General features: G+C 45.0%; 1 protein-coding gene across 4 annotated transcripts in view; it reads right to left on the reverse strand.

The window, feature by feature from the left end:
- The window catches only part of Ankrd12 (ankyrin repeat domain 12), a 107,438-nt gene extending 93,265 nt beyond the window's left edge, over window positions 1–14,173 (reverse strand). The window contains exon 1 of one of the 4 annotated variants that reach the window (XM_029531189.1): window positions 13,968–14,173. The gene's annotated coding sequence lies outside the window, so the exon portion shown is untranslated. Of the gene's footprint in view, window positions 1–13,467; window positions 13,539–13,838; window positions 13,942–13,967 lie in introns of those variants that run through there. The other 3 variants (XM_021217654.2, XM_029531188.1, XM_029531187.1) reach the window with 3 other exon arrangements.
- Window positions 14,174–15,427: the final 1,254 nt, after the last annotated feature.

Consider the following 15,427-nt stretch of genomic DNA (forward strand, 5'->3'; position numbering starts at 1 on the left):
CTGGGTTTGGTGGCTGATGATGGGATGGATTCCCGGATGGGGTAGTCTCTGGATAGTCCATCCTTTCATCTTAGCTCTAAATTTTGTCTCTGTACTTATATCCTTTCATGGGTATTTTGTTCCTTATTCTAAGGAGGAATGAAGTATCCACACGTTGGTCTTCCTTCTTTTTGTTTTTCTTGTGTTTTGCAAAATGTATCTTGGGTATTCTAAGACAAATGTACTTTTAAAAATTAGAAAATGGGAGAGGGTACTCAAAATCAAAGACTGTGATACAAGGTGATTTTTACAAAGCAGAGCAGAATCTTTATATAGTTAGTGGATATTTAAGTACAGTACAGATAGGACTACAGAAATCAATATCAAAAAAACTCTAAAAGTAAGGTTGGCGACTATAGCACAGTTGGTAGAGTGCTTGCCTAAGTCCCGACTTCAGTTCCCAGAACTGATTAACTGTACATGCCTATAATCCCAGCATTTAGCAGGTAGATACAGGAGGATCAGAAGTTCAAGGTCATCCTTAAGGCCAGTTAAAAATACATTTTAGAGTTACCACAGGTACAGAGGTAAACACGGTAATCCCAACCTTCAGAAGGTAGGGTTTCTGAGAATTACTGCAAATTCGATGTCAGTCTGACTCACACAGTGGAGTTCCAGGCCAGCTAGGGCTATATAAAAACTTACCACCACTCCTAGCTCTAAGTCTGAATGAATCTAGACCAGCATACAACAGACATACTGCCATATTACAGAATCAACTGGTAAAGAAAACATATTAAATACAATTGTTTTATTCATTATGTATTACTGTATATGTATAATTTTATTCTGTCATAAAGAAGACTGAAATTATGTCCATCATAGAAAATTGAAAGGAACTAGAGATCATTATGTCAAACAAAGCCAAATTCAGAGACAAATACTGCATGGTTTCCTTCATGCGTGGAAGCTGGACTTAAACTATAAAAGGCACGAAGGCATCAGTAGAACATTTAGGGAAAGGAACCAGCAGGAGGGGAAAGGTCAACAGAGTACTTAGGGGTGAGTACAAGCAGATCATATGGCGTGCATGTATGGAAATGTTATATCCCATCATTCTCTGAGTCACTTTCCCAAGGAAACAAAGCTTTTAACAGTCCAAAAGAGTGGGGCTGAGAAGATGACTCAGTCAGTAAGTAGCTCCTGTGTGAGCATGATGCTGGAGTTCAGATCCTCCCTCAGTACCACAGAAAAGCTAGGTACAGTGACAGTGCAGACAACCTTCTGGAATAAACACTCCAGCACTAATGAAAGGTTCTTGAATGGCCTCAGTCTACCAGTGACATCTCTCTTCCAGTCTCACTGGTGTTGGGATGCTTACTCCAGAAAGATGCCCACAGCATTTCTGGAAACCCCAGCAAGATATCTTCACCACAACCCTGGTTGGTTGAGAGTGACTGCTGCTCTCTGTTCTCAGCCCACTGAAGATCTCTGGACCTCACAAAGACATGCTGTCAACATGCTAAGAGGATTTTGAGACCCAGGACCTGAATCCAGGCTAGAAGAGGCTGATATCCAGACCAAGTAAAAATTGCTGGGGAGACAGGAAGGAAGAACCTGCAGGAGAGTGCATCCAAAGCCTCGATGGGATACTGAGTTAGCACAGGTTTCCAAGGAAAAGCTGTGAAAGGATACCAGGGTACTTGTACTGGTCTCTATACAAAGAGGACGAGGAATTTAAACTACGTATAACTTATGTATGGGTGGTGAATGAGTGTGTGAATGCTGGCAATGATCCCATAGATCCAAGCAACAGATCTGATAGGGCCCACCCTGTGGTTCCTCTGAGGTCTTTTGACCTGACTGAACACTCAATTACTGTGACAAGTGACTAAGCATGGATTTATACACGTGACCCAAAAGTCAGATCTCTTAAGTCACTGTAAGGTGGCAGGCCCAGCAGGCACCTGCTTGAGACAGAAGTTGGCCTTCTCCACCTCACTGGGTTAGATGCATATAAAATCCCCCATGGTCCTGGTTAGAGAATTCTTCTAGTCATAAGCTCTGCCCAGTCCTGATTTGAGAGCTTCACAGTCCTTCCTGCAAAGGCTGTTAAGCCTGAAGGCACCAAGGAAGTAGCCCTTAGCTTCTTCAGAGGGAGGTCCTCAATGTTACCTCCCTATGGACCCCAACTACCAGCATCTCATAGTATTAAAGATCCAAGAGCGCCTGATCTCATCCCTCCATTGGTATCTGACCCAGAACTGAAGGAAAGAGCAGGCCTGCTCCTCATTCAAGATGGGAGACATGCTATCACACCACATACTTACCTCAAGAGTTGGAAACGTTCCTCTGTGACTGCAGACAAATTATAAATGAGATTTTCTCCTCACAGTCACCAGACTGTGGGGACGTGGTGCTCCCAATTAGACACAGAACCTTTTACTGATGAGAGCTGAAGCTTCAATAGGGGAAATAGCTCCTTACATCAAGAGACTCAGAGAAGCAATACATCTAGAAAGAGGACTGATTACCTCAGGGATCAAAGAATTTAAAACTAAAGATCAAATCCTCCAGTTCCTAGAAGCTGTCTGATCCCTGGCTGTGGCAGCACTGCACTGCCAGACTCAAAGCTGAGGTCAAGTGAGTTGGGGAACCCACACAGCTGCCCTCTGTGAAGACACAGTCTCCTCTACTTCTCCCATCCCAGAAGGTATGCTTACACTCAGGTGCTCCCAGATCCCCACTCATATAAGCCAGGAAATAAGGAAAGAAACACTGATGAAGGAAAGAGCTGCTAAGAGTCAGGTCTGCCAATCACTTTAGACAGGAGCATAACTCCAGAGGTGACAGCTCCCAGCCCAGGCTAGCAAGGTCATGAAGCCACCCTTCTAGAAAAGCTGCCATACAAGATGGTGGTTCTGAGGCTGCCAAATATCAGTACCCAACCCACACACAGTCCTATCCCAATCATCAGGCAGGGTTGTGACAGTGACTGGAACCTTTAAATTAGCACTGGCTACCACTGCCAAACCAGACCTCCTAGGCCAGAGAGTCTGCCGCTTGTGCTGTTTAGGGTGCGATGCATACCCTATAAATGCAGTTGTTCTCTGCACCCCTCCCCAAGGGCTCAGAGGACCTCAGAGAGTACGGACACACCCACCTCCAGTGGTTCTTCAAAGACTTGGCTGACACTATACCAAAAACTTGACCAATCACTCTACTCCCTCAGCTCCTAAAGTTGCAGGTGCCAAGCCGAGGGCACACCACACCCACACCAGGGCTGCTATGGACCCCAGGCAAGAGTCAACCGTGAGAGACCCAGACCCAGACCAGCCTCTGAAACTGACCATCTCAAAATGACCTCTGAACGGGAAAACACCTCAGCTCCTACACTGCCTCCCGATGTCTTCCCTTCTGTGTGGATGCACATCGGAGCCAGTGCCCTGTCACATACATTAGTCTGGAGAGCAGCCGTGTCCCAGGGCAACTCCAACTCCTGGACACCCATCAATATGACTAACTGCTCCAGAGAGGTTCTGCCTTCTCTCCTTCAGAAGATAATACTTGACAACAGGCCAGACTCGGATCGCCCTCAAAGTTCATCCTGCTGTGATAGAACTGCCAATGCCACAGCTAGTGACAGTCTGTGGATGAGTGGCCAGAGGGAGAACAAACCAACCAACCAACAAATGATTGTGGGGGACGTAGTAGTCTTAAATATTGGTCATGTGTGACCTTTGTCTCAAAAGGGGTCTGGAAGGGAGTCCCCACAAAGGGATAAGGAGTTAAGGCTATAATGGGCCTTAAAGGAAAAGACCTGAGAGGAATAATGTGGAGAGTGACCATTAGAGACGCCTTTCATGTGAGAAAGCCATGTCTCAAAATGCTAGTGAGAGTAAAAGCCAGCCACAGGCTCCTTACCTAGGTCGGGACTGCTGGGTATGCACACAGGAAAGCCAGGTTACTTACACTGTACCGGGACTGAACACCAACACAAAGGGGTATGCTCAACTGGGCACCTGTTTAGGTCATAGGAGAAGCCCAGTGCATAAAAAATAAAAAGGGCTGTACCAGACTAACTAAGAAAGCAGTAACTCCTAATGGGACACAATTCACCTGCCCCAAAGGCTACTTATTTACACTTGTACTCAGGAGAAAGACAGACAGACAGACAGACAGACAGACACACACACACACACACACACACACAGGCTTTAAATACTGTTTGTACGAAATCAGTCAGGAATGGTACAAGAAAATGCCAAAAAGCTGTTAGAAAGGATTATGGCTAAAGGTACAACGGTGAGTGGGAGTACAATACAGATAATATGCATGGAGTGCCAACCCATTTCTTCAAGCACACTTATGAGCTGTTATGAAGGTGAAAGGAGGGGATGAAGTAGAGTAAGGTTTAAAAAGTGACTGCTAGAGGCTGATGTACTGACTTAGTGACTGACACACAGCACTGCCTGTACTGCTGAGTTGTCAAGCAGGACTTCTCTTTCTGCCTGGAACAGAATGACCCAGATGGATGGACGGACGGATGGAGAAAAGCTAAATCAATTGCTTATTGCCCTTAACAATCTGCTGACTGCCACACATGCTTCTCTAAAATCTCCTTGCCTGCCTGCCTGCTTGCCACACCTTGTGGTTTTACAGTATAAACTGGAAATCCAAACTGGACCCAGGACAAAGTCTTTCAGGAATTATCCTGACTTTGGTCCACTGGTGACATCTCCTCTTTCCCACTCTCATGGGTGTCTGAGTGCTTATTCCAGAAAGATTCCAACAGTGCTACATGCTGGCAATACCATCAGTGAAGGGCTGAGGTGGTGGGAACCTGCCAGCCAGTCTAGACAGCAGAGAAGCTCCAGCTTCAGCAAGAGAAACACCCAAGTCCACCTTTTATTCTTTTCTGGCACACACACACACACACACACACACACACAGACACACACACACAGGTACACAACAAAGCAAGAGTTGAGAGTGTGGCTCAGAAGCAGGGCACTTGCCTAGCATGTTCAAGACTCTCTGTTCCATCTCCAGCACCATAAATAAGTAGTGAGGCAGGATAGATATGATCAAGACATCGTATACATTTATGAAATTGCAAAAAAATAGCTTTAAAATATTAAAAACAAATTTAAAATCCCAACATTTATGATAATCACTGTTGCCCAGTACAAGCCAGTGATCAGGTAAATGGTTTTTTCCTTTTACTGGCTGGTTTTGTGTGTCTACTTGACCCAGGCTGGAGTTATCACAGAGAAAGGAGCCTCCCTTGAAGAAATGCCTCCATGAGATGCAGCTGTCAGGCATTTTCTCAATTAGTGATCAAGTGGGCATGACCTAGCCCATTTGTGGGTGGTGCCATCCCTGATCTGGTAGTCTTGGGTTCTCTAAGAAAGCAAGCTGAGCAAGCCAGGGGAAGCAAGTCAGTAAGCAGCATCCCTCCAGGGCCTCTGCATCAGCGCGTGCCTCTAGGTTACTGCCCTGTGTGAATTCCAGTCCTGACTTTCTTTGGTGATGACCAGCAATGTGGAAATGTAAGCTGAATAAACCCTTTCCTCCCCAACTTGTTTCTTGGTCATGATGTTTGTGGAGGAATAGAAACCCTAAGACAAAAGGGATACTATCAATAGACCTAGAAGAGCAATGCTAAAGGAAACAGTAAGCCCTGAGCAGTGGTGACACACACCTTTAATCCCACCACTCAGATGGCAGAGCCAGGCTGATCTCAGAGTTCACAGTCAGTCTGATCTACAGAGCGAGTTCCAGTCAGAGTTACACAGATATAAAAAACCAAACCAAATATACAAAATGCTATAGCAGCAGCTCAGCGTAGTGGCTCACACCTGTAATTGCACAACCTGGGAGCATGAATATTGTCATAAATTTGGGCCAACCTGGGCTACACAGTAAGTACCTTTATCTAAGCTACACAGCAACAACCAACAACAACCAGAGTCATCACCCTGATAATTAGAAGTGGAGTGATATGATATAGTTTATAGTTTCTTCTGGGGCTTTTAAATGGGCTGTAAATGTCATGATTCTAAAGGAAAATGGTTTGTAAAATAAAAGATGTGGAAATCTAATAACAAGATTGCATGAAAGGGTTAAAAGACAGTCAACCTAATTCTTTTAACAGTAGCACAAGTTAACTCAGTAATGTAAAAACTCTGAATATACGTAGTATAATAGTATTTGCTTAAATTTTAACTCCTAAAAGTTTGAATAAGGAAGAACAAAGAGAAAAATGTCCAAAGGATATAAAGGACTAATTGACAAGTATAAATCCTCCCTAAATCCAAATTCATATAGCTAGAGTCAAATACCTTCTACAACACAGTCTAAAGCATGTACAGTGAGGGCCTGTGGGTAAGGGGTAAGGCAGCTGCTGCCAGGCCTGAGGGCCTGAGGGTAATGCCCAGAAGGCCCATGAACTGACCCCTAGGAGTTGTTCTCTGACCACCATATGGGACCAGAGAAAATAAAAAAATAAATATTTTAAAAAGTAGAGTGTGGTGATATAGCTTTAGTAAATGTAGCAAGTGATCCCTATATAAGCCTGTGTATGTAAATCCCTATATAAGCCTGTGTTTATTCTGAATAGCAATCTGTAGAGCACAGAGGCACGGGAAAGAGCCAGAAAGAGTTTCTTTCTTCATGACAAAGGTCAGGATGAGTAAGTCGTAGGCCACCAAACAACCCTGTGTTTACCCTTCATAACAAGAACACAAACAGTAAAATGCTACTTTCTGTCCTGTCCAACTGAAGCTTAAACAGCATAGTCTTTCACGAGTGGTATGTTTTAGAAATCCTGGAAGATGGGGAGAATTTCCCAAGACTGAATAATCCCTACTGATGATCACCGCAGCTATGAGTGCTTCTTTCTTCTCTATTCTTCTAGGCTTGTTCATAGTTCTCATTTGGAAGTAAATTTCAAGGCAGCCTAGGCTTACCCAGTAAGTTTAACCTAGATGCATCCACGGTCCTGTGAGGTCAGCCGACAACTCTTTCTTGCCTCACATAGGCGTGAAATTTAAAAAAAAAAAAAAAAAGCAAACCTTATAAACTTCAAACCACTCTAACTTTTTTATTTTTTATTTTTTTATTTTTTTTTTGGTTTGAGAGAGGTGACATTATCTCACTATGTAGACTTTGCGAGTGTGGAGCTTACTAGTTAACTAGTCTGGCCTCGAACTGCCTGTGTGTGCCTGCCAACAAACCACTCTAACTTTTAAGGCATCCTCTCTTCTTTTCTTTTCTCTTTTCTTTTCTTTTTTAGTCTTGGATTGGTACAGCTATTCTAGGCAGGAAAGAGTCCAAACACATATGGCATATACTTGTTTCAATAAAGTAGTCAGGCGAAGAATTTACTGCTAGTATTTGTGAAAACTATTCTAATTGTATCCCAAATACGTACTGATAACCAGAAAAGCAAACTACTACATATTTTTAATCAATTTAAAATCAATGAACAACTGTTAGTGGGCTCATCTATGGAAAAAAATGTTAAGAGTGTGTGGGGTGTGTGTGCGTGTATGTGCGTGTATGAGACAGTTGGGGTGGGGGTGGGGAACGAACTGACTACCTGGAGCTTAAATTACAGGTGGTTGTAACCCACCTGATGTGGATACTGGGAATGGAACTTAGGTCCTCTGGACAAACTGGAAGTGCTCTTAACCCCTGAGCCACACTTCACCAGTCCCACACAAAGTAACTTTTATATTTTAAGAATTTTGAAAAAAACACTACCCTACATATTTTAAAAATACATATTTTAAAAAATCTACACTATGATTTACTTCATAATTTACCTTGTATACTTAATTTCTGTGTTTCAATTTAACTTTCTAGGGACTGAAGCTAATTTTTTTTTAATTTGCAAGCTTCTGGATGTCCTGAATAGTAGAAATAAGAAAGCCTATTCCTGGATGCTATTTGCCAACCTGCACAAACTCAGACTTTCCATCACTGCTCTAGACCTTCCTAAAAGTTACCTGAGCCCAGTGTGTCTCTCGCCTTAAACCATGGGAAATGGTATGTGCACAGAGGTCAGAGGACCACTCTGGAGAGCCGGTTCTCTCCTTCCACCACACGGTACCACAGAGCCAAGTAAAGGCCTCACGTGTGGTGGCAAGTCCTCATCTTGGACTGGAGATGCAGCTCCTAGATAACAGTGCATGACAAAATATATACAGACACTGCCTATTGCCTAGAATGTCTCTGATCAGGGCCCTGAGATCTGTCTCCAGAAGTAACAGGTCATGGGGGAAATGGAGAACAACCCACACATGTATCTCACAAAAACAAAACAAAACAAAACAAAACAACAAAAACCCTACTGGCTTATTCCAGTATTCTTATATAATACTTATTTTCATTTTCCTTTCTGGCCACCCAGCTGGTGGAACAGCTGGCCCTCAAGCATTTTTCATGAAATCCAAAATTTAATAAATACTACCTTATAGCTCTTCAAAACCAGTTAAATGTTCTTAACCAAAGAGAGACAACAGAGAAATGGCTAAGACATACATGGAAAACTGCTACTACTTAGCTTGTAAATCCTTAAATCTCATAGTTATTCATAGCCTCAGTTTAATTTGCCATCTTAGAATAGGATTTGTCTTTAGACTAATGAAAATTACCTGAAATGTTGCACTTAAAACTTGAACAAAGACTCCCATAAAGCACTCAGTAAATGTTTTATCGATGTATTTTGGGAGATGGGAAAGCAGGGTTCAAGACAGGGTTGTGTGTGTGTGTGTGTGTGTGTGTGTGTAGCCCAGACTGTCCTGGAAACTCACTCTAAAGACCAGGCTAACCTATAACTTAGAGATCCACCTGCTTCTGTCTCTTGAGTGTTGGGATTAAAGACATGAGCCACCCTACCTGGTTGATTACCAATATTTTTTATGTCCAAGGTGACACGTGCTCTGATAATCTAGGCAACACTATAATATCAATTCATCAATTTTCAATATCAAATGAAAACACTAAATTAAACTTTACCTAAAAAACAAATACAACAATACTAGAGAGGTAGAGACAGATGGATCTCTGTGAGTTCAAGGCCTGCCTGATCTGCACAGTGAGTTCCATGTCAGCCAGGGCTATATAAGATAACTCTCTCTCAAAAGAAAAGAAGAGAAAACAGAGAAGAAAAAAAGAGAAAAGAAAAGGAAAGAGAGAAGAAAAGATGAGAAAAGAAAAGGAGAAGAAGAAAAGACATGACAGACAAATATAAATTTAAGACATATCTATTTATGCAGGGTCTCACTCTAACCCAGGTCTAACATTTAATTCAAGCTGTGGATAGGATGGCTTAGAATTTGGGGTCATCCTTCTATCTCAGCCTCCTAAATGTTGGGATTACAGGCATAAGCCACCACAGCACTTCTATGTATTTTAGAACCACTAAATGACCAAAAACATGAACTATTCAAAATTGAGTTTATAAAGGAAACTTATTTCCTTCCACTGCCAGTGAGAGACAAATTAACATCACTACTATGATACTTTCACTATTGCTTTTAAAAGCCATTGTCTGCTAAGGAAACAAATTATGCATGCATGAGCATATAACAAGAATGTTTTCAAATGCTGTGTGGAGCAACTTTATATTCTCCAAGAGAAATCGGAGGGCTAGAGCAATATTTAGAGTGTTCATAAGCAGCTTTACTAAGATTAGAACTAAGTGGGGATCGGGAAAAACTCTATCTACAAGGAATTATAATCTCCAAAATAGCAGGTGTAGAAAATAATAAAGCCAGGGCTAAGGAAAAAAACCTAGGGACTGAAACATCTTGTTACACTTCAAGAACTACATTTTCGCCAGGCGGTTGTGGCTCACGCCTTTAATCCCAGCACTTGGGAGGCAGAGGCAGGTGGATTTCTGAGTTCGAGGCCAGCCTGGTCTACAAAGTGAGTTCCAGGACAGCCAGGACTATACAGAGAAACCCTGTCTCGAAAAACCAAAAAAAAAACAAAAAAACAAAAAAAAAAAACAAAAACCCACTACATTTTCTTTAAAAGCAGCATCATCACACTTATATGTATAAAGGTTCCCAGTGTACAATGTTCTTTCTATAGTGCTCTCATTTTAAGTTATACAAGAAAATCATTATCATTATTGGTGATGGTGGTGATGGCACTGGACAGGCCTCACACATGGTAAGTGGGCAGTCTACAGCCCCAGGAGATGATTCTTTGTAGATAAAGAATGCAAGGTTCTGAATGTTACATGATTTGTCAAAACAAGAACAAAACCAGAAAGTAATGAAGAACTTAAATCCGCACCTTCTCAGTTCTAGTTCCAGGTCTTTTTCCTTCTGCTTCACACAGCTACTCCCAAATAAAGAACAAACAAGCATCTCACAGTAAGAAGCTTCTAGACAAATCAGCAAGGCAGACAACTCTCAGTCATGGCCAAGTTTTACCTTTTCATCTGAAAAGAGGGCGATGTGGATCACAAAGTGTGAGGCTAACTCTCCAGATGTGCCCTGTACATGACACAAGCTGCTAACAAATATGTGTTGTTAGCAACAATGCTGGAGCAACCTCCTGAAAATGTAAAGGAAGCACTACCCAAATGATGCCACTCCAAAAACCTTACCTGTGCTGGAAGTGCTTTAATATTACAATGACAGGAATGACTCATCTCACTAACCATCCTCTTTTCAGGCTGAAATTCATGTTCTTAACGAAAACCAGAAGTAGTCCAGCAGGCCGGTAATCTGAGCTACTTGGGAGGCTGAGACAGGAAGGATGGAAAGTGTGTCTACTCAATTTAGCAAGACCTGTTCTGGAAAGGAGACACTAAAGGGGCATGGGTGTTGGTTTTGCTTCAGCACCCACATCAGGTGGCTCACAGCACCAGTAACTTCGGGGATCAATACCTCCATCCTCTGCAGACACCCTGCACTCCTGTACACACCCACACAGACACATAATTAAAAATAAGCCTTTAAGGGGCTCAAGAGATGGCTCAGCGGTTAAGAGCACTGGTTAGTATTGCAGAAGACTCAGGCTCTATTCCCAGCACCCACACAGCAGCTCACAACTGTCTGTAATTGCAGTTTCAGGGCTTCTGAAACCCTCACACAGGCATATGTGCAGGCAAGACACCAAGGAACATAGAATAAAAAATAAATTATGTATTTTTTTAAAACCTTTAAAATGGGGGTTTGGGGACTGGGGATGTAATTCAGTGGCTTGCTTACCATAATAACATAAAACAAAACAACAACAACAAATAGGTGTAGTACACAAGGGAATTCGTTCAAGTTCAAGGACATTCTGAACAATACTATGAATTTGAAGCCAACCTGGGAGAGACCCTGTCTCAAAAAAATTAAGAAAAATTAACTATTAAGCTAAAGAAAAACCTCATAGTTAAAAAAATAATAATCCTTTCCAAATACAACTGACTAGCATCTCTCCAGCCAACCTGAGAAACTATCAAGCACTTTTCCAGTAACTTCTATGGAGGAAAAAGGGCATTAGGATAGTGATTTTTTTTTTTTTGAAAGTCTGATGTATCTCAGGCTGGCCTAGAACCCACCATGTAGCATAAACTATTTTGTGTGTAGTGGTGGGTGTTTGTGTATACATATGCACACAGATGCATGTGTGTGATATATGTATGGCCACTGTCAACATTTTCTTTGATGGCTTTCCCTTTTATCTTTTGGGACAGGATCTTTCACTGAACCTGGAGCCTGATAATTTGGCTGGACTGGCTGCCCAGCAAGCCCCAGAGATCCTCCTTGCCTCCATGCCTCAGCTCCCAGCTTTTACTCAGATGCGGGGCATCTAAACTAACATTTTCATGCTCAAGCTTTAACGACTGCCATCTCTCTAACCCAACCTTGAACTGGTCCTCCCACTTCCACTTCCTGAGTGCTGGGTTTACAGACACTACACGTGTGAACGATCAAGCCTGCTTGATGCAATGCAGGGGATGAAATTCGGGGTTTCCGCCCAAGTCACACTTCCACAACACTGTAATCTGGATAAAAAGCATCTTCTTTTCCCACATATTCCAACGGTCACCATGTGAAGTCCAACCATTTCTTTTCCTGGATATTAAAGAGCCAATACCAAAACTGCAGAACATCTTCAGCAACTGAGTTCTTTCACTGTTGCTCTGTTAACTCTTCTTCCAATACACTTCGTAGGGTGCACGCCCAGACAACACCACTGTCTCAACGGCCCTTACTCCATAGACTATGTTAACAATTTAAAAATGCACCAACTGTAACAAATTGAGAACAGCTTCCAACTTTTAATTCTAATATTCCTTCCACAAATACACTTAACCCCCTGGTTTCATTTCCAGAGAACTTTGCCAGTCTCTAAATCAGAACACATACGTTGAGCAATTAGGTTTGTCCTGAGCCAAGCTGTCATGTAGAGTGTTAGAAATTCGATTAGTACTTTTATCGACTGTAAAAGATTCTTGGGTAGTAAAGCCTTTCTCTCTGCATCTATAAACTCAGGGAGAAGCGTTACATGCTTGTATATATTTTTGCTTTTAATCCAAATGAAAGCGCTCTCAGGAGGTTAACTGAAGGAGGTCAAGATGGCTCAGCGCATAAAGGCGTGAACCACCAGGCCTAAGTGCCTGCTCTGGAACCCACACAGTGAAAGGCGAGAACCCCAACTCTAGGAAGTTGTCACCTGCCCACCACATTCACCATGTAAACAAATGTATTAAAATATTAAATGTCATGTCGAAATGTTTTTAAGGGAACTACAATATCTTCATTGTCACATCGGTGATTCTAACTAATTTTTGCTTTTAAACCATTTGGCATCAAGAGAGCACATTTTGGCAGGAAAGCCTTTGTGTAAGGCTTGAAGAAAATGAAAAAAAGATCAGTAAGCAAGATTTTTAAAGGCCTACTTGGGCATATGTTTTTAATGAACAGATGACTTACTCGACTAGTTCATCTTTCTTTATAATTGACTCAGACCATTTTAAAATAAGAAGAAACACATGGCTGAGAATGCAGGTTCATCTCAACCACAGAATTAACGATAATCCCAGAGCGTCACTGATCGCCGGATTTGCAACATACTTCGCCCCAGTTCAAGGGGTGTCCAGCGGAAATTACAGTCCCTACAACCACACTGCTTCAAATGTTTCCGACGTACTCAACTAGTGCAATACTGTTCATTTCCATCCTCAACTATTCTCACTGTAATTATTAAAACAGCTGTCAGCTGGGCTTCGGTGACCTCTTTGTACAGCGCTTTTATTCAACGCCGTGGATCCTGAAGGATGCGTCATCCCCGTAATACTCTTCAAAAAACCAGATCTAAGATTCCAATACGCTCTAAGGGTCTCTGGACATCATTCCAATCGGAACTGGCACAAACTAGACCTGATCGCTCAACGCGGCAAGGGCAGGTCGCACTGGCATTTAGGACAGAACTGGCTCCGCGAGCCGCAGCTCTTTCGCTTTCACGCACCTCTCCCGGGACCATCGCGCCTCCTACGCCCCGGCCCGCACCGAGTCTCCGACAACCGCGCACGCAGCGCCGCTGGCACCGGGAGCGCGCGGCCGCACGGCGCGCCCCCGCGATGCCGTCCGTCCCGGTGCGCTGGCGGCGCCCTCCCGGCCGCGCCATGTTCCGGTAAGCGGCGGCCAAGGCGCTCGCGCTAGCCGCCGCCCGAGCGTCGCCCAGCGGCGGCCCCACCTGCGCCGCGACCCGTCAGGATGCCGGGCGGGGCGGCCACCAACGGCCTGTCACGGTCCGGCTTGGCCGCGCCGCGGGCTGGGCTGGGCCGAGCGGCGCGTGGCACACGGCTGGGCGCGGCTGGCAGAGGCGCAACCCCCTACCTGGCTCCGGGGAGGAGACGGGGCACCGGACTGAGGGCTGAGGGTCTCCTCCCTGGTACCCGGGACAGACTCGAAACCGCGCCCTCCTTCCTCCCCTCTGGTCGCCACGCCCCCCTGGCCCGCACAGACCCGAGGCTCGGCGGGCGCAGAAGGGTTCACCCCCTGAACGAGGACCTCCGGGTGGCCGCCGCTGCCGGTGTCTCCGTCGCCGCTGCAACAGCCCCTGACGCCGCCGGGGCCAGGCTTGAAAACATCTCCGGTCTTGGTCGGTCTCTCACCACAGCCTCCTTGCTCCTGGACAGCGTTCTCCGCGATTGGCTGCGGCGCGAGCACGTGACGCGGGCGGCCACGTGACTCGTGCAGGCACGGGACGGGCGGCGTGACCGCCGTGCCCCGCCCCCGACGCGCCCGTTCCTGGGCTCCCCGGAGGAGCGGAGCGCGCGGCGGCGAGTGGCGTTCGTGGGGAGCGGAGCGGAGCGGGGCGGGTGGAGGGGGCCGGAAGTCCTGGAGCCGCGTGGGAGTCGGAGCAGCCCTCGAGCCGTCGGCCGGGGCGCTCCTCACGCGGAGCCGCCGCCACCCGAGATGTGCAAAAGGCGGCGTGGGTGCCGGCGCCCGGCGGAGGAAACGCACATATTTTTGCAGGGTTTGAGACGGGACGGTGGAACCAGCTGGAAACCGGGAGGGTTTTGTTAGCGGTGGTCGTGCGGGCGGGAGGGCACCGCGGCGCTGTGGGGCGGGTCCGGGTTGCGTGTCTGAGCCGCTTCGTGCGGCGCGGACCGAGGGTAGCCCAGCCAGACGCACCCTGTCCCCAAAGCAAGGCTCTAAGCACTGGTTGCAAAGAACGCATCATTAAGCTCGGTTCTACCCATGCGATCCTGTGACCTGTCTGAGCAGAAATTTCACTAAATTTGTCCGTGTGGTACTAAGTCTCATAGGGCGTGTGAGGAAATTTTACCGTCGCAGCAGCTTGTCCTCAAACTTCCTTCTGAATACTTTAATCTACAGCGGTTAGCCTGCAACCGTTGTGCCTTAACCACCCTAAGAAGTTACATACTCCACAGGAAACCATCTTCTCCCTCATCGTTAACTGTGGCCTCCTTCAGTATCCGTTAGTACCTTAATGAGTTTAAGACAGTCCTATCAATAATAAGCTGTAAATTTTGATGAATTTTGGACTTGACGGGACATAAACCTGTCTTCCATGTTCTCATCTATAAAAAACGTTCAGTATAAACAGTCCTTCTGGAGAACTCTCTGCAGGTGTGTACCGGGGACTGAAACTCTACCCCTGCTCATGCCAATCAAGTACCCAACAGTGGTGTATAGAGAGAGCTATATTTCTAGCGAAAACTTAAAGACCTACCTTAAACCTTAAATCATAAGCACTCACAACCAGTTAGTCTGTCTTTATAGGCAGAGCTGGACAGATGGCTCTGGGGTTAAAAGCACTGTTTGAGCACCTGGATTCTGTTGTTTTCCCAACACCCACACATGACCACTCAAAACCATATGTAACTTCAGTTCCTGGGTGTCCACTGCTCTCTTCTGGCTTTGGTGCACACCACGAACACAGGCAACACTAGTCCGCA

Source organism: Mus pahari, chromosome 18 (assembly GCF_900095145.1).
Source record: "Mus pahari chromosome 18, PAHARI_EIJ_v1.1, whole genome shotgun sequence".
NCBI classification, from domain to species: domain Eukaryota; kingdom Metazoa; phylum Chordata; class Mammalia; order Rodentia; family Muridae; genus Mus; species Mus pahari.